General features: G+C 44.0%; 1 pseudogene; it reads right to left on the bottom strand.

Annotated features, from left to right (window-relative positions):
- Positions 1–4,263: 4,263 nt before the first annotated feature.
- Positions 4,264–6,541, bottom strand: LOC147985213 (uncharacterized; annotated as a pseudogene).
- Positions 6,542–25,530: the final 18,989 nt, after the last annotated feature.

The following is a 25,530-nucleotide window of genomic DNA, read 5'->3' as shown; positions in this document are numbered from 1 at the left end:
TAGTTGTGTAATGGGCTAGCTGAGTACTGAAGCTATATGATGTTGTACTCTGACGTATTTCAATTATGAAAATGAAATATATTGTGTGCTTAATATGAACTATCAATTAGATTAATAAATGGATTATGAATAATCAGATAATTAGCCAGCTAATTGGGTTTTGCTATTGCAGATGGTTGTTGGAAAAATACCGTGGGAGATGACCTCACGCAACACACACAGTTTCTAGGAATAAACCGTGTTGGATCAATGAACAATCACACACGACTTTCTCTTGAAAACTGTTTGCGTTAGGCCACCTTGCGCAAACATTTACCACATGAAAACTTTGTGTGATGGACAGCCTTTGCCACACAGTTTCTTCCACGGACCGTCTGTGATATATTCAATAATGCAAGCGATTTAACGGGAAAAATTGTGTGTGATGTACCTGTGAACGGAAACGTTTTCCTTGGAGCGACTGTGTGAGATGTACATACAAACAGAAATGTTTAGCGGGGACTGACTGTGTGGGATGTACTTGCGACTGGAAACAATTTCGCCGTATAATTGTATTTTTTAGCTCTATTGTACGTATTTCCGTATTTGAGCGCTCGCCGGTCGCACACGACCTCATTTTGCCGAACGTGTGTGCCAGGAGGGCATATCCCCAACGGTTTTTGGGTCGTGTGGGAAGGACCCCCCTATCGCACACACTCACTTGGCGACGGTTCCAAATGCCGTCGCGGAAAGGGGTTAAAAACCGTTTGTTTAGGAGCTTGTTGTACTAGTGACTATATTCGGAATACATGCCTACATTACATTGATGAACTAGAGCTAGTTCTGTGTCACCCTATGTTATAACAGTTGCATGAGGAATCGCATCTGACATAATTATCCATCATTGATCCATTGCCTACGAGCTTTTCACATATTGATCTTTGCTTAGTTACTTTTCCGTTGCCACTGTTACAATCACTACAAAACCAATACTGTTACTTTTGCCAGTTGCCACCATTACCTCTACTTCCATACTACTTTGCTACTAAATACTTTGCTGCAGATATTAAGTCTTTCAGGTGTGGTTGAATTGACAACTCAATTGTTAATACTTGAGAATATTCTTTGGCTCCCTTTGTGTCGAATCAATAAATTTGGGTTGAATACTCTGCCCTTGAAAACTGTTGCGATCCCCTATACTTGTGGGTTATCATGGCTTTCCTTCTAGTACCTGATCACACATAGGGTCTCTGCTTGAGGTAGTAGACATGTCTCATATGTAGAAAGTGATAGTTCGTAGAGGAGCAAGTTCACCTTAGTTTCGATAGCCTTTGCCTGAGCTCTTGTCATTGGTCCAAGTGGTGTCATGGGAGACGTAGGTAGGTCCATGGGGATGACCGTGGGATGCTCCCCATCATCTTCCCCCTCCTTGGGAAAGATCCGGCCTCGGATTGGAAGCTTCATCACCATGGTAGGGAGAGATATCCTTGACATTGAAGATTTCGCTCATGGAGTACTTGTCACGTGGTAAGTCAATCTTGTAAGCATTCTTGTTGTAGCGCTCGAGCACCTTGAAAGGTCCGACAGCTGATGGTCGTAGCTTGGGCTTTCATTCATTGGGGAAGTGTTCCTTGCGAAGGTATAGCCATACAAGATCTCCAATGTTGAATATCATGGGTTGCTTGTTGATGTTGAGCTTGGTCGCGAGTCGTTGGACTTGGCGCTCGATGGTGTGCCTTGTATCTTCATGTATCTTCTTGAGGTAGCTCACTCATGCACTTGCGTCCATGTTGATGCGCTCTTGTAGTGGTAGAGGTAGAATGTCCAATGGGGACAATGGGTTGAAGCTGTAGACGACCTCGAAGGGGGACTTGCTGGTAGTAGAGTGTCGTGCTCGATTGTAGGTGTACTCGGTAATGGGTAGACACTCCTCCCACTCCTTGATGTTCTTCTTGATCAACACACGTAGGAGAGTGGAGAGCGTCTGGTTCGTGACCTCCATTTGGCCGTTGGTTTGTGGATGGTATGTCGAAGAGAACAAGAGCTTGATTCCAAACTTGGCGCATAAAGTCTTCCAAAAGTAGCTTAGGAACTTGACGTCGCGGTCCGAGACAATCGTCTTTGGCACTCCATGTAGACGTAAGATTTCCCTACAAAAGAGATCTAAAACATGTGAAGCACCGTCTATCTTGTTGCATGGGATAAAATGTGCCATATTAGAAAATCGGTCACAATAACAAACATGGAATCTTTGCCATTTCTAGTTCTAGGCAAACCAAGCACAAAGTCCATACTAATATCTTCCCATGGGTGATACGGAATAGGAAGTGGCATATAGAGACCATGGGATTGAGCTTTAGACTTAGCTTTGAGACATGTAGAGCATCGGTTGGTGAAGCGTGAGACGTCACGGAACATCTTGGGCCAAAAGTAGTTCTTGGAGAGCGTAGCAAATGTCTTGTCGCGTCCAAAGTGTCCCGTAAGTCCTCCTCCATGAGATTCTTGCAGAAGTAGCAAACGAAGAGAAGACTCGTGGATGCATAGTTTGTTATCTCTCATAAGATAATCATCTTTGATGTAGTGTTCCCAAGATGTATGCGTCAAACATTTGGCATATGGAATAGCAAAAGTAGGATCATGCGCATATAAGTTTTTTATGTGCTCAAAGCCAATGACATTCAATTCAAGTTGTGTAACAAGCATGCATCTATGGGAAAGCGCATCCACCACAACATTCTCTTTGTCTTTGATATACTTGATGACATAAGGAAAAGACTCAATGAATTCACTCCACTTAGCATGACGCTTGTTCAACTTAGTTTGACCCTTAAGATATTTAAGTGTTTCATGATCCGTGTGAAGAATGAACTCATGAGGGCGGCGATAATGCTCCCAAACATGCAAGACTCTCACTAAATCATATAGATCTTTGTCATAGATGGGGTAGTTAAGTTGCGCTCCGGATAGTTTTTCACTAAAGTAAGCTATGGGGCGCTTCTCTTGCATCAACACACCTCCTATTCCGTAACCGCTAGCATCGCAATGTATCTCAAATGGTTTACCAAAGTTGGGTAATGCAAGCAAAGGGCCATGCGTAAGAAAATTCTTAAGCTCATTGAATGTGGTATCTTGAGATGGTCCCCAAACAAATGGTGCATTTTTCTTACTCAAGGCATGTAAAGGTAAAGCGATGGTGCTAAAGTCCTTACGAATCCACCATAGAAACTAGCTAAGCCAAGAAAACTGTGCACTTGTTGCAAGTTGGTTAGTTAGGGCCAAGTTTTAATATCATTGATCTTAGATTCATCTACATTAACACCCTTAGAAGACACAACGAAACCCAAGAAAACAAGCCTATGAACACCAAAAAGGCATTTGTCCATATTAGCATAAAGGCGCTCTTTTCTAAGAGTTTGCAAAACTGTTCTAAGATGGGTGGCATGATCTTTGAGAGATTTGCTAAACACAAGAATATCGTCAAAGTAGACCACAACAAATACGCCAATGTAGGGATGGAGAACAAAATGCATCCCATGCATAAAGGTGCCAGGTGCTTCGGTTAAGACCATAGGCATGACCAACCATTCATACAAGCCAAAATTGGTTTTGAAAGCGGTTTTCCATTCATCATGAGAATTTGGTAATAGCCACTCTTAAGGTCAATCTTAGAGAAAATGGTGGCTCCGCTAAGCTCATGGAGCATATCATCAAGGCGTGGAATGGGGTAGCGATAACGAACAATGATAGCATTGATAGGCCGACAATCGGAACACATGGGCTCAAGCTTTCTCGTACATGGCCGTTGTCGATTAGTTGTTGTACTTGTCATTGGATCTCCTTGGTTTCCTCGGGGTTGACGCGGTATGGTGCCTTATTAGGAAGAGGTGCTCCGGGAATGAGGTCGATTCGATGTTCGATGCCTCGAAGAGGAGGTAGACATGGAGGTAGCTCGTGGGAATACATCTTGAAATTCCTGCAATAGAGAAGAAAACACTAAAGGTAGATTGTGAGAGGTGTTAGTCCTTGCCACTTCATCCTTGCACAAAAGGACATAGTGCATAACACTTGATGGGTTCTCACACACTTCTCTCATCTCACTATTGGTAGCGAATAACACTAGGTTTTTCTTGTCGCTCATCGTGGAGGCACCCAATTTTGGCTTGTGGCGCTCACTCTCTTTTTGGTGGTTCACTCTCTCACTATTCTCCCCACGATGGGTGGTTGCTTGCTTGTCGGTGATCACTTGACTTGGTGACATAGGTCGTAGCACGTACTCATTTCCCTTCATCTTGAAGCTATAGTGATTGGTTCGCCCGTTGTGGATGACGCCACGGTCGAATTGCCAAGGTCGTCCAAGTAGGAAATGGCAAACGGACATAGGAACCACATCACACTCCAGAGTGTCTTCATATGCTCCATTCTTGAAGAAGACTTGAACCATGTGTTCCACTTGAATGGTGCCAGAGTCGCTTAGCCATTGGACCTTGTAGGGTCGAGGGTGCTTCATCTTGACTAATTGTAGCTTGGAGCATAGTTTTTCACTTGCCAAGTTGTGGCAACTTCCTCCGTCGATGATGACCTTCACGGACCTTCCATTGATGCCCGCCTTGGTGTGCAAGATATGGCATCTTTGGTTTTCATCTTGTTGGTGTTGAAGTGTCAATACCTTGGAGACAACGAGAGTGGGGCTCGAATCATTGTCACAAAAGACATGGTCATCTTCATACTCATTCACGCGTCGGTGCATGGCCACATGTTCAAGCGCGTCCATTTCCTCTTCACTCATGGAGTCATATGTGTCGTCGTCATTGAGGATCATGGTGCGCTTATTGGTACACTCAAAGGACTTGTGGCCTCGGCCGCCGCATGTGAAGCACTTGATGGAACTTGTCTTGATGGTCTCATCCGGTGGAGTTGTAGATGATGAAGCTCTCGGCTTGAAATTGCTTGTAGTAGGAGGACGACTTGAGGTTGTCAAAGTTTTCTTGTAACCTGACTTGTCGCCGTTGCTTGGAGAAGGTTTGGTTGGGGTAGAAGGCGGTTGAGTCGTTGAAGCTTGGTTGTTGGAGTTGTATGTCTTGGAAGAGTACTTGGCATACTTGAAGTCATCTTGCACTTGTCGCTCCGCCTTGGTGGCTTGATGCACTAGCTCGATGAGGTTGGAGTAAGGTTGGAAGTAGGCGATCTTCTTGATAGGGTGATTGATTCCATTCCAGAAACGTGCCATAGTATGCTAATCATCTTCCGTGACATTGGCTCGTATCATCGCTATCTCCATTTCCTTGTAGTATTCTTCAACGCTCTTTGTTCCTTGATTGAGGAGTGGTAGTTGTTTGAAAAGGTCACGATTATAGTATGTTGGCACAAAGCGCGCTCTCATAAAATCCTTCATTTGATCCCAAGTTGCGATGGGTGGTTCATCTCTTGCCTCTCGGCGCTCAATGATTTGCTCCCATCAAATGAGGACATAGTCTTGGAACTCAAGGGATGCCATGGCGATCTTCTTCTCTTCCTCATAGTTGTGCAAACGGAAGATCTTGTCAACCTTCAATGCCCATGAAAGGTACTCTTCGGTATCATTGCTTCCGAAGAACTTAGGCATGGTGAACTTGAGCTTGGCTTAGCATTGCTCTTCGTTGTGTTGGGGTCGGGGATGATGACGCCCTTGACGTGGAGGGTTGTCAACTTCAAGTTGCTCTTGGCATGCAGGATTCCCATTGTCTTGTTGCTCTTGGCGAACTTGTGGTTCTTGTCGAGCTTGTGGAACTTGAGGAGGAGCTTGTGGAACTTGTCGGTGCAATCGTGCTTGATATCGTCGTTATTGTACTTCCTCGTGAAGTGCTTCTTCTTCTTCTCGAACACGTCGGTTACGGGCGGCAATGGCACGATTGGTGTCGAGGAGGGCACGTTGTGCCTCAAGGGCTTGTGCTTCACGCCGTTGTTGTTGTAGTTGTTGTTTTCGGAGAAATTCGGCATCTTTCTCATCTTGGTGTTGGCGTTGTCGTGCTTGCATTTGCTCTCGTAGGCGTTGGTGCTCTTGCGCTTCCTCTTGTTGGTGTTGGCGTTTCCGATCTTGTGCTTTCACAAGGGTATCTTGATTTTGATGATGTCAACGTTCTTGCTCTTCAAGTTGCTCTTGTGGGTCATTGTCGTGTAGAGTATTGCGGTTTGCTTGATGGTCTTGGCACTCGGCTCGTCGAGGAGTGCTCGATGTCGGTGTACTTGAGCCAGAGATGGTGTCGAAAGAATGTCGACTCAAGTGGCTCTGCCTCGAATAGGATGAAGTGGTAGAAGAGCGGTTGACCAACAAGGCACAAATCTCGTCCATTCTTGCATTGCTCTCTTGTTTTTGTTCGTCGAGATTGTTGTTGAAGTAGTCTATTGTACGTTTCTTGAATTGTCGCAAGTCAGTGGCGAGGTTGTCGATGCGGTCGCTCAATGCTTGTTGTTCTTGATGCAAAGCTCGTTGTGCGCCGAAGAGGTGGTTCTTGGTGACGTAGTTGTTCGGGTCCTCGTCTTGCTCTATGAAGCGTGAGTTGGTAGAAGTACTTGGCCTATCCATCATTCCAAGTAAATGTGTGAGTGGGAGAAAGAAAAAAACTTTACCAAATGTACCTTAACCAATGTTGAGAATGGATCAAAGATCACTCAATGATGTAACAAGGAAATAGAACAATTGGTACCGGTTCCCGTCAATTTCTTAGACCTACACAAATAAGCCTTTAGTGGAGCTTGCTTAGGATAGTGGACAAAATTTATGCAATTGTTAGTGAGACTATATAATGTTGGAAAAGATTCGCAAATTTGCAAATGCAACAAGTAGACCAATAGCAAAAGGAGGTACATGGAAACACACACAGAAAGATAGATGGGGTCGTGCAACCAAAAATGAGCTCAAAATGTGGAATCCACGGAAAATGCTCTTGTTGCACAACTCTAGAGAGACGCTAGCACAATTACACAATAGGCGGATACAAGACTTGTGCACAACCTACGAATCAAAAATGCAACGACTTCTATCCCAAGTATGCTATATGTATGGTGTTCCGGTGGTATGATCCAAGATGATCGAGTATGACAATCTTAATGTAGTATGATGCTATGGTTTTTGCTTAAAAGCTCTTTGATTATCTTTCTCTTTTGCTTAAAATCTTTTTTGGTTCTTTCTCTTGTTGAGCTCTTTCTCATGCAAAACTTCACGAACCAAGATAGCACTAGTGTATGTGCAATGAGAACTTTGTGACACAAGAGATGATACCAAGATATGTATACCAATATGATGTGATATGTGCAAATGACCACTAATGTGCAGAAGCAACATTGCCGACAATACTCAGAGGCTAGTCTCGATAGGTATGTTACGCAAAATGGGCTATGGGGTCATTAATGCAATGGCAAGGTAGGACAATGATGTGATACCACGACACCAAGATGATATAGAGGTTACCGTCTTGCCTACGGTTAGGGTGTCAAAATGGTGAAGTGGATGTTGTCGATGACCAGTCCATGTCGAGGATGAGTGGTGGTGATGTCGTTGTCAAACTATCCCTAAGTGGCTGAAACACGTTACGAAACCGAAACCGCAACTCAAGTTCTCAAAGACCAAATGTGTCAAAATTTGTCAGAGTAGGTAGCGGGTAAGCGATGGTGGTTGCGGAAGGCGGCGGTGGTGTCGGAAGGTGCAGTGGTATGGGAGTACGTATGCGGAAGTGGAAGTGGATCGGGGGGCGAACTGAAAAAGTTTAGTTTCGTCAGGAAACGTTGGACGTCCGGAGGTGGTCGGACGACCGAGAGCTGTCGGATGTCCGAAAACTGTCGGACGTCCGGTGCCTGGGCGATTTCAGGCACGGGGTGAACTTCTAGGGTTCATGGTGGAGGGCCAAATTTTGGGCAAAATTAGATGAATTTGAGGATGGAAATGGTGGAAAAGATGGGGAAAACTAGATCCACTCGTGGAAAAGCAAATCCATGAATCAAATCCAAGAAAACTTCATCAAAGCCAACAAATCAGAAATTCGTCATCAACCTTGGCTCATGATACCAAGATGATGTAGGGTGGATAGCCTAAGGCCGGTCTTTCACGAAATGGAGGGGATCCTACGTAGAACACGAAGAACACGAGGGGGAACACTCAAATCAACCGAAATGATCACACATGTGCTAGATGCACGAACATAAAGAGTGATACAAGATCCAAACGCAATAAAGGAGGATACAAAAGGCGGTAGTTCTTCTCTGTGAGGAGGTCTTGAGGGTCCTGGATCCACTTGGGGGATCTTCTCCGTAGAGGCTGCGGTCTCCGAAGGAGAAAGTACCAAGTGGATGAGCAAAGCTCTATCTCCAAAATGAGCTATCACATTGCTGGCCCTAAAAAGAGGGAGGAGGAGGAGTATATATAGTCTAAGTGGGCGAAGGGGTACATGGGTTGTGGCCCAACACGTTGTCAACACACGGGTGTGGGACGTCCGATAGTTACCGGTCGGCCGGTGTCTCACGGGGGCTCGGACGTCCGGTAAGTGTAGGATTTTCTATGTTTCGGCTCTGATGTGCGTTTGTCAGTCGTTCGGTCCGCGTCGGACGTCCGGGGCATCGGTCGTCCGGTGGGCTTCGGATTTCTAATGTTTCTTCTCTGGACTAGTTGTCACGATCATCCGGAGGGGCTAGGTCGTCCGGACGTTGGGACGTGTCGGATGTCCGGCCGCTGGAGTGTGCGATGGCTAGGGCTTGGCTGGCTAACTGGTGCCTCCAAGCATCGGATATCCGATAGGCGCCGATCATCCAGTGGTTGTTGTCTCCTGGCAGCTCTTCCTCTTGGTCCTTGGACTTGGTGTCCTCGTTGTCTTGTCCATTGGGTGTAGCTATCTCGTGGCTTTCCTCTGAGTACCTGATCACACATAGGGTCTCCGCTTGAGGTAGTAGCCATGTCTCATATGTAGAAAGTGATAGTTTGGGGAGAAGCGTGTTCACCTTAGTTTCGATAGCCTTTGCCCGAACTCTTGTCATTGGTCCAAGTGGTGTCGTGGGAGACGTAGGTAGGTCCATGGGGATGACCGTGGGATTCTCCGTATCATAGACTCTGAAAAAGATTTAAGTGAAGTATGAGAGTGCAATCATTTCTATAAAATATAACCACCATCGTGCTCTAAAATATATAAGTGAAGCACTAGAGCAACTACCTAGCTCAAAACATATATGTGAAGCACATATAGTATTCTAACAAATCATGATAAATGTGTGTCCCTCTCAAAAAGTGTGCCCATCAAACAATGATTGTGGCAAACTAAAAGGCAAACAAAGCAAAAACTATGGCACAAGACGCTCCAAGCAAAACTCATATCATATGATGAATAAAAATGTAGCTCCAAGTAACATACTGATAGATTGTAGACGAAAGAGGGGATGCCATCCGGGGCATCCCCAAGATTAGACATTTGGGTCTTCCTTGATTATTACCTTGTGGTGCCTTGGTGTAAGTGCATCTAGTGCCCCTTAGTGATTTTGGTGTATTGAAGACTTATAGGTTAAGGGACAAATGTGTTTTTGAGTGTACACAGGTCTATAAGTCTATGAGGAGTTTGATATTTACAGAGAAAGTCATACCCTAAAAATGAAGTTCTTCGACTAAAGACTTTGGATTTCTGAAGACTTTGAAAGTGAAGAAATTGGTGCGAATCCTGAAGACTTCGTATTCATCCGAGGAACATGAAGTGTGAAGACTTTCGTTTTCGTAGTTTCATTTTCTCTTTCTTGAGTCATAGGAAACACCGTACTGTTAAAGGGGGTCGAGGAAATACGAAGGAACAATTTCCAAGTGATGCTCAACTCAAAATCCTACACCTACCAATCCCTTCGAATGAAGCCATTGGAAATCTCATATAGTCCAGTCATATTCTTCAGTGACAGAGACGAAGTTCTTCTGGTCTCTGAGGAATTTGTTCTGACTGAGGAGTTAGGAGTTCGTCAGTGCGGATTGCCTACACAATGAGGAACATGATAGCCCTGAGGAATTTGGTACTCAAATTTCCAACCGTTGATGTGCCTTGTGCCATATGTCCCAAAATATCTACCCACCTAACGGTCATATCATTGAAGGGCATTTATGTCTTATCATGTCGGGCTGCTCCCTAGGCTATAAATAGCCGCCCCTACAACCACTAGCTGGTTGGCTGCTCCGAGAGAAACTGACACTTTTCATTTGAGAGCATCCCATCCTCCGAGGACTTTGAGCGAAAATCATCAAGTGAGGAAAACCCAAACCCAAACACTTACAAACCCCAAGTGATTGAGCATCACTGAAGAGATTGATCCTGCGTGGATCCGACGCTTGTTACCTTTGAAGACTGTGCTTCTTCCAGACGGTTAGGCGTCAAGGTCTAGAGCATCCAAGAGGAATTGTGGATCACCGAGTGACCAAGTATGTGAAGGTTCGAAAGTCACCTGAAGACTTACCACGAGTGATTGGGCGAGGTCTGTGTGACCTTAGCTCAAGGAGAATACGGTGAGGACTGTGTGTGCGGGACTATGTGTCCTCGGGTTTAAATACCTAGCCGCTCCAACCAAATGTACAACTGAGACAACAGTTGGAACTGGTCTACCAAATCATTGTCTTCACCAAGCTCACTGGTTCCATTTCCTCAACTCTTTCATTTCCTCGTAACTGTGTTGAGTGCTTGTTCGTAACTGTGCTTGAAGACTTTGACTGAAGACTTTCTCAATTTCCTCAGTTCAATTTCTTCAGTTTGTTTGTCTTCATCCTGTGTTATCATGTGTTTACGCTTTCTGTACTCTGTGCTTGTTTTCATTTCATCATGATGACTATGCTTGTGCTCTGTTATGTTTACTTTTGAGTACTTATTCCGCTGCTAGTAGTTCCAGATGGGATCGCAGAAGAACAGAAGCTTACGGTGGTGAAAAAGTGTTTCAGGTGACTCTTTGTTGGTTTGGGAATATTTACAAATTTATAGAGGTGGAATTAGGTCAAACGGAGCTACATGGGCCCACGAGCTCAGGGGGCATGCCTACCCCCCTGGGGCGCACCCTGTGAGGTCGTGGCTCTCCCATAGGTCTTCTCGCATCCTCCCGAACCTTCTAGGGTCCCTTCTGGTCCAGAAAAAATCACCATAAAGTTTTCTCTTGTTTGGACTTTGTTTGTTACAATTTTTCTGAAAAGCCAAAAACAAGCAAAAAAACAGGAAATTAGCACTGGCCATCGGTTTAATAGGTTAGCACCAAAAAATGATATAAAATAGCACAAAAATGCATACAAAGCATCCGAGATTGATAATATCATATCATGAAATAATAATAAAATATAGATACGTTAGAGACGTATAATGGAATACCTCATGCGAGTTCTACAAGAGAGTAGATGGGAATGAGAGTCCCCCTATCCTCCCAGGCCTCTCACCATGTCGACTCCTGGTCTGCTGGGCTGGGCTGAGGACCCCCCTTGTCGGTTTCGTCCTGGGACACTTTGGGTGGCCCATGGCGATCTACAAGGAAAATCAAGAAGCCTTGTCGTTCAATACAAGGACTCCTTATCCGTGGAGGACTCTCCTCCACCAATGTAGCCGACTAGGACTCCTTTAATCCTAGGCCTCCAGCATTCTTATATAAGCCGACACTGAGCTAGTCGATAGGACACAATCAACACACAACGATCTCACAGTAGATCACCTATACTTTGTACTCAATTCGAAATCAATACAAACACAAAAAAGACGTAGGGTTTTATCTCCATGGAGAGCCCGAACCTGGGTAAAAACTCATGACATATTACCATCAGGTCAAGACTACAAGCTCAGGACCCCCTATCAAAGATCTGCCGAATTCGACTCCGTCAACTGACAGTTAGGTACTGGTTATGACTTTGAGTGAAACCTCTTCACACAAAACTTGACATTCAAGCCATTTTCAATTCTCAAGTTGTGAATGATGTAATTTAATACTCTAATTAGAAGTTCAACTTAACAATCTCTATTGTAATATTAGTATATTAAACAAAAGCCATATCAAACAAATCTCTAAATGGATATATGAGATCTGGTGGGCGAATGTTAGAATTAATGGCCACGGCCCATGTGTATTTTCATAAAATTCCTAAATTAATCTCAAAGATCCATCAATAAATGCAAATGGTAGTGTAAATGTTTAGTCCCATGCTGCTAGTGGAGGAGGTGTGAGACCTGTTCATATAGTGAGTTCTTCCCACTACACTAAGTGACTGGTATGAGGATAGGAAAGATGACAACACATGCACACACTAGCCTCGCCTCGTCGGGCACGGGCACAACCACATGACGGGACAAAGGGTGCCAACGTGCGACATGTGCGTGAATGTTCTGCCAAAATATGGCCCATGGTTTGGGAGGAGCGCAACTTCTATTTTTCGTTTTGTTTTATTTTTAGTTTCTTGGTAGACAAGTTGATTGTTTCTTGACCCGTAAGTTGGAAACCAAGTCGGTTGAGATCATGATCGCGACACGATACTACATGGGTTCTCCAATAAATATGACTTACCAGTCATAGTTAAAGAAACACTAAAAACGAGTTAGGGGTTTGCCTCCTCTAGCTACTTGCGTGCAGCCATTGTCTACTCCACCTCGAAGGTCGGTAGTGAGCGGGAGAGCAAGTCTCTAGAACATATCCCGCTTGCGAATGTCAGAATTAATGGCCTTTGCCCATGTGTATTTTCAGAAAATTCCGAAATTAATCTCAAAGATCCATGAATAAATTCAAATGATTGTGTAAATGTTTAGTCCCATACTGCTAATGGAGGAGGTGTGATACCTCTTCATAAGTGGGTTCTTCCTGAAGGAAATATGCCCTAGAGGCAATAATAAAGTTATTATTTATTTCCTTATATCATGATAAATGTTTATTATTAATGCTAGAATTGTATTCACCGGAAACATGATACATGTGTGAATACATAGACAAACAGATTGTCACTAGTATGCCTATACTTGACTAGCTCCTTGATCAAAGATGGTTATGTTTCCTAGCCATAGACAAAGAGTTGTCATTTAATTAACGGGATCACATCATTAGGAGAATGATGTGATTGACTTAACCCATTCCGTTAGCTTAGCACACGATTGTTTAGTATTCTGCTATTGCTTTCTTCATGACTTATACATGTTCCTATGACTATAAGATTATGCCACTCCCGTTTACCGGAGGAACACTTTGTGTGCTACCAAACATCACAACGTAAATGGGTGATTATAAAGGTGCTCTACAGGTGTCTCCGAAGGTACTTGTTGGGTTGGCGTATTTCAAGATTAGGATTTGTCACTCCAATTGTCGGAGATGTATCTCTGGGCCAACTCGGTAATGCACATCACTATAAGCCTTGCAAGCAATGCAACTAATGAGTTAGTTGCGGAATGATGTATTACGGAATGAGTAAAGAGACTTGCCGGTAACGAGATTGAACTAGGTATTGAGATACCGACGATCGAATCTCGGGCAAGTAACATACCAATGACAAAGGGAACAACGTATGTTGTTATGCAGTTTAACCGATAAAGATCTTCGTAGAATATGTAGGAGCCAATATGAGCATCCAGGTTCCGCTATTGGTTATTGACCGGAGACATGTCTCGGTCATGTCTGCATAGTTCTCGAACTCGTAGGGTCCGCACGCTTAAAGTTAGATGACGGTTACATTATGAGTTTATATGTTTTGATGTACCGAAGGTAGTTCAGAGTCTCGGATGTGATCACAGACATGACGAGGAGTCTCGAAATGGTCGAGACGTAAAGATCGATATATTGGACGACTATGTTTGGACACCGGAAAGGTTCCGGAAGGTTTCAGACATTTATAGGAGTACTGGGGGTTACCGGAACCCCCCGGGAACTAATGGGCCTTGTTGGGCCTTAGTGGAGAGAGAGAGGGTCTGGCCAGGGCAAGAGGCGCGCCCCCTCCCCTTGAGTCCGAATAGGACAAGGAAAGGGGGCGGCGCCCCCCTTGCCTCTCCCCTCTCCCACTCCTTCCTTCCCCCTCCTTCTTGGACTAGGAAAGGGAGGGGCAAACCTACTTGGAGTAGGTTTCCCCCTCCTAGTGCGTGCCACCCCCTTGGCCAGCCCTCTCCTCCTCCCCCTTTATATACGGAGGAGGGGGCACCCCATAGACAACAATAATTGATCTATTGATCTCTTAGCCGTGTGTGGTGCCCCCCTCCACCATAATCCACCTCGATAATATCACAGCGGTGCTTAGGCGAAGCCCTGCGTCGGTAGAACATCATCATCGTCACCATGCCGTTGTGCTGACGGAACTCTCCCTCAAAGCATGGCTGGATCGGAGTTCGAGGGACGTCATCGAGTTGAACATGTGCAGAACTCGAAGGTGCCGTGCGTTCAGTACTTGATCGGTCGGATCGTGAAGACGTACGACTACATCAACCGCATTGTGCTAACGCTTCCGCTTTCGGTCTACGAGGGTACGTGGACAGCACTCTCCCCTCTCGTTGCTATGCATCACCATGATCTTGCGTGTGCGTAGGAAATTTTTTGAAATTACTACGTTACCCAATAGTGGCATCCGAGCCAGGTTTTATGCGTAGATGTCATATGCACGAGTAGAACACAAGTGAGTTGTGGGTGATACAAGTCATACTGCTTACCAGCATGTCATACTTTGGTTCGGTGGTATTGTTGGATGAAGCGGCCCGGACTGACATTACGCGTACGCTTACGCGAGACTGGTTCTACCGACGTGCTTTGCACACAGGTGGCTGGCGGGTATCAGTTTTTCCAACTTTAGTTGAACCAAGTGTAGCTACGCCCGGTCCTTGAGAAGGTTAAAACAACGCTAACTTGACGAACTATCGTTGTGGTTTTCATGCGTAGGTAAGAACGGTTCTTGCTCAGCCCATAGCAGCCACGTAAAACTTTGCAACAACAAAGTAGAGGATGTCTAACTTGTTTTTGCAGGGCATGTTGTGATGTGATATGGTCAAGGCATGATGCTATATTTTATTGTATGAGATGATCATGTTTTGTAACCGAGTAATCGGCAACTGGCAAGAGCCATATGGTTGTTGCTTTGTTGTATGCAATGCAATCGCCCTGTAATGCTTTACTTTATCACTAAGCGGTAGCGATAGTCGTAGAAGCATAAGTTGGCGAGGCGACAACGATGCTACGATGGAGATCAAGGTGTCGCGCCGGTGATGATGGTGATCATGACGGTGCTTCGGAGATGGAGATCACAAGCACAATATGATGATAGCCATACCATATCACTTATATTGATTGCATGTGATGTTTATCTTTTATGCATCTTATCTTACTTTGATTGATGGTAGCATTATAAGATGATCTCTCACTAAATTATCAAGGTATAAGTGTTCTCCCTGAGTATGCACCATTGTGAAAGTTCTTCGTGCTGAGACACCACGTGATGATCGGGTGTGATAGGCTCTATGTTCAAATACAACGGGTGCAAAACAGTTGCACACGCAGAATACTCAGGTTAAACTTGACGAGCCTGGCATATAATAGATATGGCATCGGAACACTGAGACCGAAAGGTCGAGCGTGAATCATATAGTAGATATGATCAACATAGTGATGTTCACCATTGAAACTACTCCATCTCACGTGATGATTGGACATGGTTCAGTTGATATGGATCACGTGATCACTTAGAGGATTAGAGGGATGTCTATCTAAGTGGGAGTTCTTAAGTAATATGATTAATTGAACTTAAATTTATCATGAACTTAGTACCTGATAGTATCTTGCTTGTCTATGTTGATTGTAGATAGATGGCCCGTGTTGTTATTCCGTTGAATTTTAATGTGTTCCTTGAGAAAGCAAAGTTGAAAGATGATGGTAGCAATTACACGGACTGGGTCCGTAACTTGAGGATTATCCTCATTGCTGCACAGAAGAATTACATCCTGGAAGCACTTCTAGGTGTACCACCTGCGCCAGCAACTACAGACATTGTGAATGTCTGGCAGTCGCGTGTTGATGACTACTCGATAGTTCAGTGTGCCATGCTTTACGGCTTAGAACCGGGACTTCAACGACGTTTTGAACATCATGGAGCATATGAGATGTTCCAGGAGTTGAAGTTAATATTTCAAGCAAATGTCCGGATTGAGAGATATGAAGTCTCCAATAAGTTCTACAACTGCAAGATGGAGGAGAATAGTTCTGTTAGTGAGCATATACTCAGAATGTCTGGGTACTGCAATCACTTGATTCAACTGGGAGTTAATCTTCCGGATGATAGCGTCATTGACAGAATTCTTCAATCACTGCCACCAAGCTACAAAAGCTTCGTGATGAACTATAACATGCAAGGGATGGATAAGACGATTCCTGAGCTCTTCGCAATGCTAAAGGCTGCGGAGGTAGAAATCAAGAAGGAGCATCAAGTGTTGATGGTCAATAAGACCACCAGTTTCAAGAAAAATGGCAAAGGGAAGAAGAAGGGGAACTTCAAGAAGAACGGCAAACAAGTTGCTGCTCAAGAGAAGAAACCCAAGTCTGAGACTGAGTGCTTCTACTTCAAGCAGAGTGGTCACTGGAAGCGGAACTGCCCAAAGTACTTGGCGGATAAGAAGGATGGAAAGGTGAACAAAGGTTTATGTGATATACATGTTATTGATGTGTACCTTACTAATGCTCGCAATAGCACCTGGGTATTTGATACTGGTTTTGTTGCTAACATTTGCAACTCGAAACAGGGGCTATGGATTAAGCGAAGATTGGCTAAGGACGAGGTGACGATGCGCGTGGGAAATGGTTCCAAAGTCGATGTGATCGCAGTCGGCACGCTACCTCTACATCTACCTTCGGGATTAGTTTTAGACCTGAATAATTGTTATTTGGTGCCCGCGTTGAGCATGAACATTATATTTGGATCTTGTTTAATGCAAGATGGTTATTCATTTAAATCAGAGAATAATGGTTGTTCTATTTATATGAATAATATCTTTTATGGTCATGTACCCTTGAAGAGTGGTCTATTTTTGTCGAATCTCGATATTAGTGATACACATATTCATAATATTGAAGCCAAAAGATGCAGAGTTGATAATGATAGTACAACTTATTTGTGGCACTGCCGTTTAGGTCATATCAGTGTAAAGCGCATGAAGAAACTCCATACTGATGGACTTTTGGAACCACTTGATTATGAATCACTTGGTACTTGCGAACCGTGCCTCCTGGGCAAGATGACTAAAACGCCATTCTCCGGAACTATGGAGCGAGCAAGAGATTTGTTGGAAATCATACATACAGATGTGTGTGGTCCAATGAATATTGAGGCTCGCGGTGGGTATCGTTATTTTCTCATCTTCACAGATGATTTAAGCAGATATGGGTATATCAACTTAATGAAACATAAGTCTGAAACATTTGAAAAGTTCAAAGAATTTTAGAGTGAAGTTCAAAATCATCGTAACAAGAAAATAAAGTTTCTATGATCTGATCGTGGAGGAGAATATTTGAGTTACGAGTTTGGTCTTCATTTGAAACAATGCGGAATAGTTTCCAACTCACGCCACCCGGAACACCACAGCGTAATGGTGTGTCCGAACGTCGTAATCGTACTTTACTAGATATGGTGCGATCTATGATGTCTCTTACTGATTTACCGCTATCATTTTGGGGTTATGCTTTAGAGACGGCTGCATTCACGTTAAATAGGGCACCATCAAAATCCGTTGAGATGGCGCCTTATGAACTATGGTTTGGCAAGAAACCAAAGTTGTCGTTTCTTAAAGTTTGGGGCTATGATGCTTATGTGAAAAAACTTCAACCTGATAAAGCTTGAACCCAAATCGGAGAAATGTGTCTTCATAGGATACCCAAAAGAGACTGTTGGGTACACCTTCTATCACAAATCCGAAGGCAAGACTTCTGTTGCTAAATTTGGAATCTTTCTAGAGAAGGAGTTTCTCTCGAAAGAAGTGAGTGGGAGGAAAGTAGAACTTGATGAGGTAAGTGTACCTGCTCCCTTATTGGAGAGTAGTTCATCACAGAAACCGGTTTCTGTGACACCTACACCAATCAGTGAGGAAGCTAATGATAATGATCACAAAGCTTCAGATCAAATTACTACCGAACCTCGTAGATCAAATTACTCCCGGATGGATCATGAAGCTAATGATAATGATCATGAAGGTTTTGTCGATCCAGAGGGAGCTAACAAAGTGTGCAAGCTCCAACGATCCATTTATGGACTGGTGCAAGCCTCTCGGAGTTGGAATAAACGCTTTGATAGTGTAATCAAAGCATATGGTTTTATACGGACTTTTGGAGAAGCCTGTATTTACAAGAAAGTGAGTGGGAGCTCTGTAGTGTTTCTAATATTATATGTGGATGACATATTGTTGATTGGAAATGATATAGAATTTCTGGATAGCATAAAAGGATATTTAAATAAGAGTTTTTCAATGAAGGACCTCGGTGAAGCTGCTTATATACTAGGCATCCAGATCTATAGAGATAGATCAAGATGCTTAATTGGACTTTCACAAAGCACATACCTTGACAAAGTTTTGAAGAAGTTCGAAATGGATCAAGCAAAGAAAGGGTTCTTGCCTGTGTTACAAGGTGTGAAGTTGAGTAAGACTCAATGCCCGACCACTACAGAAGATAGAGAGAAGATGAAAGATGTTCCCTATGCTTCAGCCATAGGCTCTATCATGTATGCAATGTTGTGTACCAGACCTGATGTGTGCCTTGCTATAAGTTTAGCAGTGAGGTACCAAAGTAATCCAGGAGTGGATCACTGGACAAGGGTCAAGAACATCCTGAAATACCTGAAAAGGACAAAGGATATATTTCTCGTTTATGGAGGTGACAAAGAGCTAGTCGTAAATGGTAGATGATTCTAAATCGCAAACCGGATACGTGTTTACATTGAACGGTGGAGTTGTCAGTTGGTGCATTTCCAAACAAAGCGTTGTGGCGGGATCTATGTGTGAACCGGAGTACATAGCTGCTTCAGAAGCAGCAAATGAAGGAGTATGGATGAAGGAGTTCATATCCGATCTAGGTGTCATACCTAGTGCATTGGGTCCAATAAAAATCTTTTGTGACAATACTGGTGCAATTGCCTTGGCAAAGGAATCCGGATTTCACAAGAGAACCAAGCACATCAAGAGACGCTTCAAATCCATCCGGGATCAAGTCCAGGTGGGAGACATAGAGATTTGCAAGATACATACGGATCTGAATGTTGGAGACCCGTTGACTAAGCCTCTTCCACGAGCAAAACATGATCAGCACCAAGACTCCGTGGGTGTTAGAATCATTATTGTGTAATCTAGATTATTGACTCTAGTGCAAGTGGGAGAATGAAGGAAATATGCCCTAGAGGCAATAATAAAGTTATTATTTATTTCCTTATATCATGATAAATGTTTATTATTCATGCTACAATTGTATTAACCGGAAACATGATACATGTGTGAATACATAGACAAACAGATTGTCACTAGTATGCCTCTACTTGACTAGCTCCTTGATCAAAGATGGTTATGTTTCCTAGCCGTAGACAAAGAGTTGTCATTTGATTAACGGGATCACATCATTAGGAGAATGATGTGATTGACTTGACCCATTCTGTTAGCTTAGCACACGATCGTTTAGTATTCTGCTATTGCTTTCTTCATGACTTGTACATGTTCCTATGACTATGAGATTATGCAACTCCCGTTTACCGGAGGAACACTTTTTGTGCTACCAAACATCACAACATAACTGGGTGATTATAAAGGTGCTCTACAGGTGTCTCCGAAGGTACTTGTTGGGTTGGCGTATTTCGAGATTAGGATTTGTCACTCCAATTGTCGGAGAGGTATCTTTGGGCCCACTCGGTAATGCACATCACTATAAGCCTTGCAAGCAATGCAACTAATGAGTTAGTTGCGGGATGATGTATTACGGAACGAGTAAAGAGACTTGCCGGTAACGAGATTGAACTAGGTATTGAGATACCGACGATCGAATCTCGGGCAAGTAACATACCGATGACAAAGGGAACAACGTATGTTGTTATGCGGTTTGACCGATAAAGATCTTCATAGAATATGTAGGAGCCAATATGAGCATCCAGGTTCCGCTATTGGTTATTAACTGGAGATGTGTCTCGGTCATGTCTACATAGTTCTCGAACCCGTAGGGTCCGCACGCTTAAAGTTAGATGACGGTTACATTATGAGTTTATATGTTTTGATGTACCGAAGGTTGTTCGGAGTCCCGGATGTGATCACAGACATGACGAGGAGTCTCGAAATGGTTGAGACAAAAAGATAGATATATTGGACGACTATGTTTGGACACCGGAAAGGTTCCGGAAGGTTTCAGACATTTATCGGAGTACCGGGGGTTACCGGAACCCCCCGGGAACTAATGGGCCTTGTTGGGACTTAGTGGAGAGAGAGAGGGTCTGGCCAGGGCAAGAGGCGCGCCCCCTCCCCTTGAGTCCGAATAGGACAAGGAAAGGGGGCGGCGCCCCCCTTGCCTCTCCCCTCTCCCACTCCTTCCTTCCCCCTCCTTCTTGGACTAGGAAAGGGAGGGGCAAACCTACTTGGAGTAGGTTTACCCCTCCTAGGGCGCGCCACCCCATTGGTCGGCCCTCTCCTCCTCCCCCCTTTATATACGGAGGAGGGGGCACCCCATAGACAACAACAATTGATCTATTGATCTCTTAGCCGTGTGCGGTGCCCCCCTCCACCATAATCCACCTCGATAATATCGTAGCGGTGCTTAGGCGAAGCCGTGCATCGGTAGAACATCATCATCGTCACCACGCAGTCGTGCTGACGGAACTCTCCCTCAAAGCTCGACTGGATCGGAGTTCGAGGGACGTCATCAAATTGAACGTGTGCAGAACTCGGAGGTGCCGTGCGTTCAGTACTTGATCGATCGGATCGTGAAGACGTACGACTACATCAACCATGTTGTGCTAATGCTTCCGCTTTCGGTCTATGAGGGTACGTGGACATCATGTTGGGGAACGTAGTAATTTCAAAAAAATTCCTACGCACATGCAAGATCATGGTGATGCATAGCAACAAGAGGGGAGAGTGTGATCTTTGTACCCTTGTAGACCGACAGCGGAAGCGTTAGCACAACGCGGTTGATGTAGTCGTACGTCTTCACGGCCCGACCAATCAAGCACCGAAACTACGGCACCTCCGAGTTTAGAGCACACGTTCAGCTCGATGATGATCCCCGGACTCCGATCCAGCAAAGTGTCGGGGAAGAGTTCCGTCAGCACGATGGCGTGGTGACGATCTTGATGTTCTACCGTCGCAGGGCTTTGCCTAAGCACCGCTACAATATTATCGAGGATTATGGTGGAAGGGGGCACCGCACACGGCTAAGAATATGATCACGTGGATCAACTTGTGTCTATGGGGTGCCCCCTGCCTCCGTATATAAAGGATCAAGGGGGGGTGCGGCCGGCCAGGAGGAGGGCGCGCCAGGAGGAGTCCTACTCCCACCGGGAGTAGGATTCCCCCCCTTTCCTAGTTGGAATAGGATTCGGGAAGGGGGGAAGAGGAGAGAGAAAAGGAAGGGGGGGCACCGCCCCCCTCTCCTTGTCCTATTCGGACTAGGGGGGAGGGGCGCGTGGCCCAGCCCTGGCCACCTCTCCTCACTTCCACTAAAGCCCACTAAGGCCCATATACCTCCCGGGGGGTTCCGGTAACCTCTCGGTACTCCGGTAAAATCCCGATTTCACCCGGAACACTTCCGATATCCAAATGTAGGCTTCCAATATATCAATCTTTATGTCTCGACCATTTCGAGACTCCTCGTCATGTCCGTGATCACATCCGGGACTCCGAACAAACTTCGGTACATCAAAATGCATAAACTCATAATATAACTGTCATCAAAACCTTAAGCGTGCGGACCCTACGGGTTCGAGAACAATGTAGACATGACCAAGACACGTCTCCGGTCAATAACCAATAGCGGAACCTGGATGCTCATATTGGCTCCCACATATTCTACGAAGATCTTTATCGGTCAGGCCGCATAACAACATACGTTGTTCCCTTTGTCATCGGTATGTTACTTGCCCGAGATTCGATCGTCGGTATCTCAATACCTAGTTCAATCTCATTACCGGCAAGTCTCTTTACTCGTTTCGTAATACATCATCTTACAACTAACTCATTTGTTGTAATGCTTGCAAGGCTTATGTGATGTGCATTACCGAGAGGGCCCAGAGATACCTCTCCGACATTCGGAGTGACAAATCCTAATCTCGAAATACGCCAACCCAACATGTACCTTTGGAGACACCTGTAGAGCACCTTTATAATCACCCATTTACGTTGTGACGTTTGGTAGCACACAAAGTGTTCCTCCGGCAAACGGGAGTTGCATAATCTCATAGTCATAGGAACATGTATAAGTCATGAAGAAAGCAATAGCAACATACTAAACGATCGGGTGCTAAGCTAATGGAATGGGTCATGTCAATCAGATCATTCACCTAATGATGTGATCCCGTTAATCAAATAACAACTCTTTGTTCATGGTTAGGAAACATAACCATCTTTGATTAACGAGCTAGTCAAGTAGAGGCATACTAGTGACACTCTGTTTGTCTATGTATTCACACATGTATTATGTTTCCGGTTAATACAATTCTAGCATGAATAATAAACATTTATCATGATATAAGGAAATAAATAATAAATTTATTATTGCCTCTAGGGCATATTTCCTTCACATCACTCTCCCCTCTCGTTGCTATGCATCACCATGATCTTGCGTGTGTGTAGGATCTTTTTTGAAATTACTACGTTACCCAACACTTCCCACTGCACTAAGTGATTGGTATGAGGATAGGAAAGATGGCAACACATGCACACACTAGCCTCGCCTCGTCAGGCACGGGCACAACCACATGATGGGACAAAGGGCGCCAACGTGCGACATGTGCGTGAATGTTCTGCCAAAATATGACCCATGGCTTGGGAGGAGCGCAACTTCTTTTTGTCGTTTTGTTTTATTTTTAGTTTCTTGGTAGACAAGTTGATTGTTTCTTGACCCGTAAGTTGGAAACCAAGTCGGTTGAGATCATGACCGCGACACGATACTACATGGGTTCTCCTATAAATATGACTTACCAGTCAAAGTGAAAGATACAATAAAAACGAGTTAGGGGTTTGCCTCCTCTAGCTACTTGCATTGCAGCCGTAGTCTACTCCATCCCGAAGGCCGGTAACGAGCGTGAGAGAAAGTCTCTGGAACATCTCCCCCTTGTGATCCTGCACCGAAAGAGGGCGAATTAGGTTTATGGGAAGCGTTATGCACGACTGCTCAAGTTCGTTGCCACAGGTCGTCTTCCATCCAAGTCGGGGGCGTCAAGTATCGACGTATTCAACATCATGTGCTTCAGCCGGTCTTCACCATCGTCGTCTGCTTCTGGCGGTCTTCACCAACGTTGTCATCAACAACATCGCCTCTGCAACAGTCACCCGCCGCTTCTTCTACAACTGATTAGTACGCGCGTCGTAATCTGATCCAGCCTCTTATTACGCTAGTGTTGCATTTGCGATGCTATTGTACAAGTTTTTCTTGTTCATCTAGTATGTTTTTTTCCAGGGATCATCTAGTATGCTAGAGTGTTACATCTAATAATAGTTTTAATCATAATTTATATATTCTAATAAATCACAATCTCCACCTAATAATAAAGGGGTTATTGCTTTTGGCGGTATGTCATAAAATTTCCCTTAAAGTTGCCATGAATTATCCACTATGCCACTCATAAGTTAAAAAAATGATTCATTTTTTCCTTCTGATGCGTTCGCTTTGTTTCATTTAGGGAAAACCCCTCATGTATCACGAGAATATAATCGGTGCAGTGGCCAACGCGTCAGTCTTGTATCCGAGAGGCCATGGTTTGACTCCCCCTTTCTCGTCATTTTTCCTCCCTTTACTCTTTAGATGCTGGTGGGCGTATGCTCGCCAAAGCATCGATGAGCCTTTCCTTTTACGGGCAGATTCATTTTAAAAAAAATCACAACTTTCAAACCATAACTCCAAATATAACATGTTATATATGAAAATCCCTCAAAAAATATGTAGATTTCAGTTATGCTATTATCTCACTGGTTAATCAGTTCTAAAATTGCTTTAGGATGCAACCTTAAATAAATATCTTCACTATATTAGGTATTTGGGAATGCCTACATTTTCTACCCTATTTGAATTTAGTAGACATGGCAGAAAATCTATTATTGGCATCGTAGGGGATGTTGATTCCTACCAACTACCATGCTAAAGGTTAAAACACGTATGTAATCATCCTCTCTATTTTGCACAGTGCACTACCAATCCCTATATGATGATTCATATAAACTAAGGATACGAGCTTTATGTAACCAGTAGCTTAATGTCAATTTTCATATTGTTTGAAATTGTGCCAGTACAGATTTTTTTTAAATATTGTTTGTTGATGTTGTCGGGTGTGTATGAGGGATAATTTTTTTCTTCCCGTTGTAACGCACGGGCATGTTTTGCTAGTATTAACTAATTATATATCCAACATAAGTGAGGTGTCTCTTGTTTGAGCTTTCACAAAGTTGCAGTGTTCCGCTTCTTCATTTTTTGAGTTGACTTTCTTTTTCTTTGAAATGGAGCTTGTTCACTTCCATGTGGACACATCTGCCATTCTCACATGCACAACTTCGGCTCCAAGAGAAAAGGACACTGGCCGATAGCTTAGCCGGACGCGTAAACCTAGAGATCTCTCTCCATCACCGAGTCTCATGCTCAACTTAAAGCTTCATATTCAAAAGAGCTTGCAAAGTTGTCTTCTCCTCTTGTTGTTAATGATGATGCTTGTGCTTCTAACTCTATTTCTTGTGAAGCATCCATTTTGAAGGAGAATGTTGAGCTAACGGCTCAACTTGAGTTACTATCTAGAAATTATGAGAAATTGGAAGAAAGTCATGTAAAGCTCACAAGCTCTCATGACAATCTTCTAGTATCCCATAACATCCTAAAGATAGCTCATGAGGCTATGATTACTAAGGTAACATCTAGTGAGCCTCATGTGGATACTAGCACTACTACAAGTCAAAATGCTATCTTGCCATGTGCTAGTCCTCGTAATTCATCTACTCATAATGTTACTACATCTTGTGATGAATTACTTTCCTTGTCTTGTTGCTCTAACGTTGAAGCTTATACTTCCTCGAGTACTTTTGTTGAGACTAACCATGTAAAGGAAATCAACGATCTCAAGTCCCAAGTCACTTCTTTGAAGATTGACTTGCAAAAGTGTCATGAAGGGAAGTCCACACTCGACAATATCTTGAGTGTGCAAAAATCCCCCAATGACAAAGGTGGACTTGGGTTCAACTCCAATAAGAAGAAGAAGTCCAAGAGCAACAAGAAGAAGGGCCAAGAACAAGTCAAGAATTCGGCCAAGATTATTTACTTCAAGTGCAAAATTGAAGGGCATCATGTTAGATCTTGTCCATTGAAGAAGATGCCCATTAGTGAAAAGCAACAAGGGAAGCAGCCACAAGTTCACTCACATGC

This window comes from Triticum urartu, chromosome 2A, assembly GCF_056163025.1.
Source record: "Triticum urartu cultivar PI428250 chromosome 2A, HENAU_Tu73, whole genome shotgun sequence".
NCBI classification, from domain to species: domain Eukaryota; kingdom Viridiplantae; phylum Streptophyta; class Magnoliopsida; order Poales; family Poaceae; genus Triticum; species Triticum urartu.
Note: the sequence above shows the minus strand (reverse complement) of the source record. Positions and strands in the feature narration are given on the sequence as shown.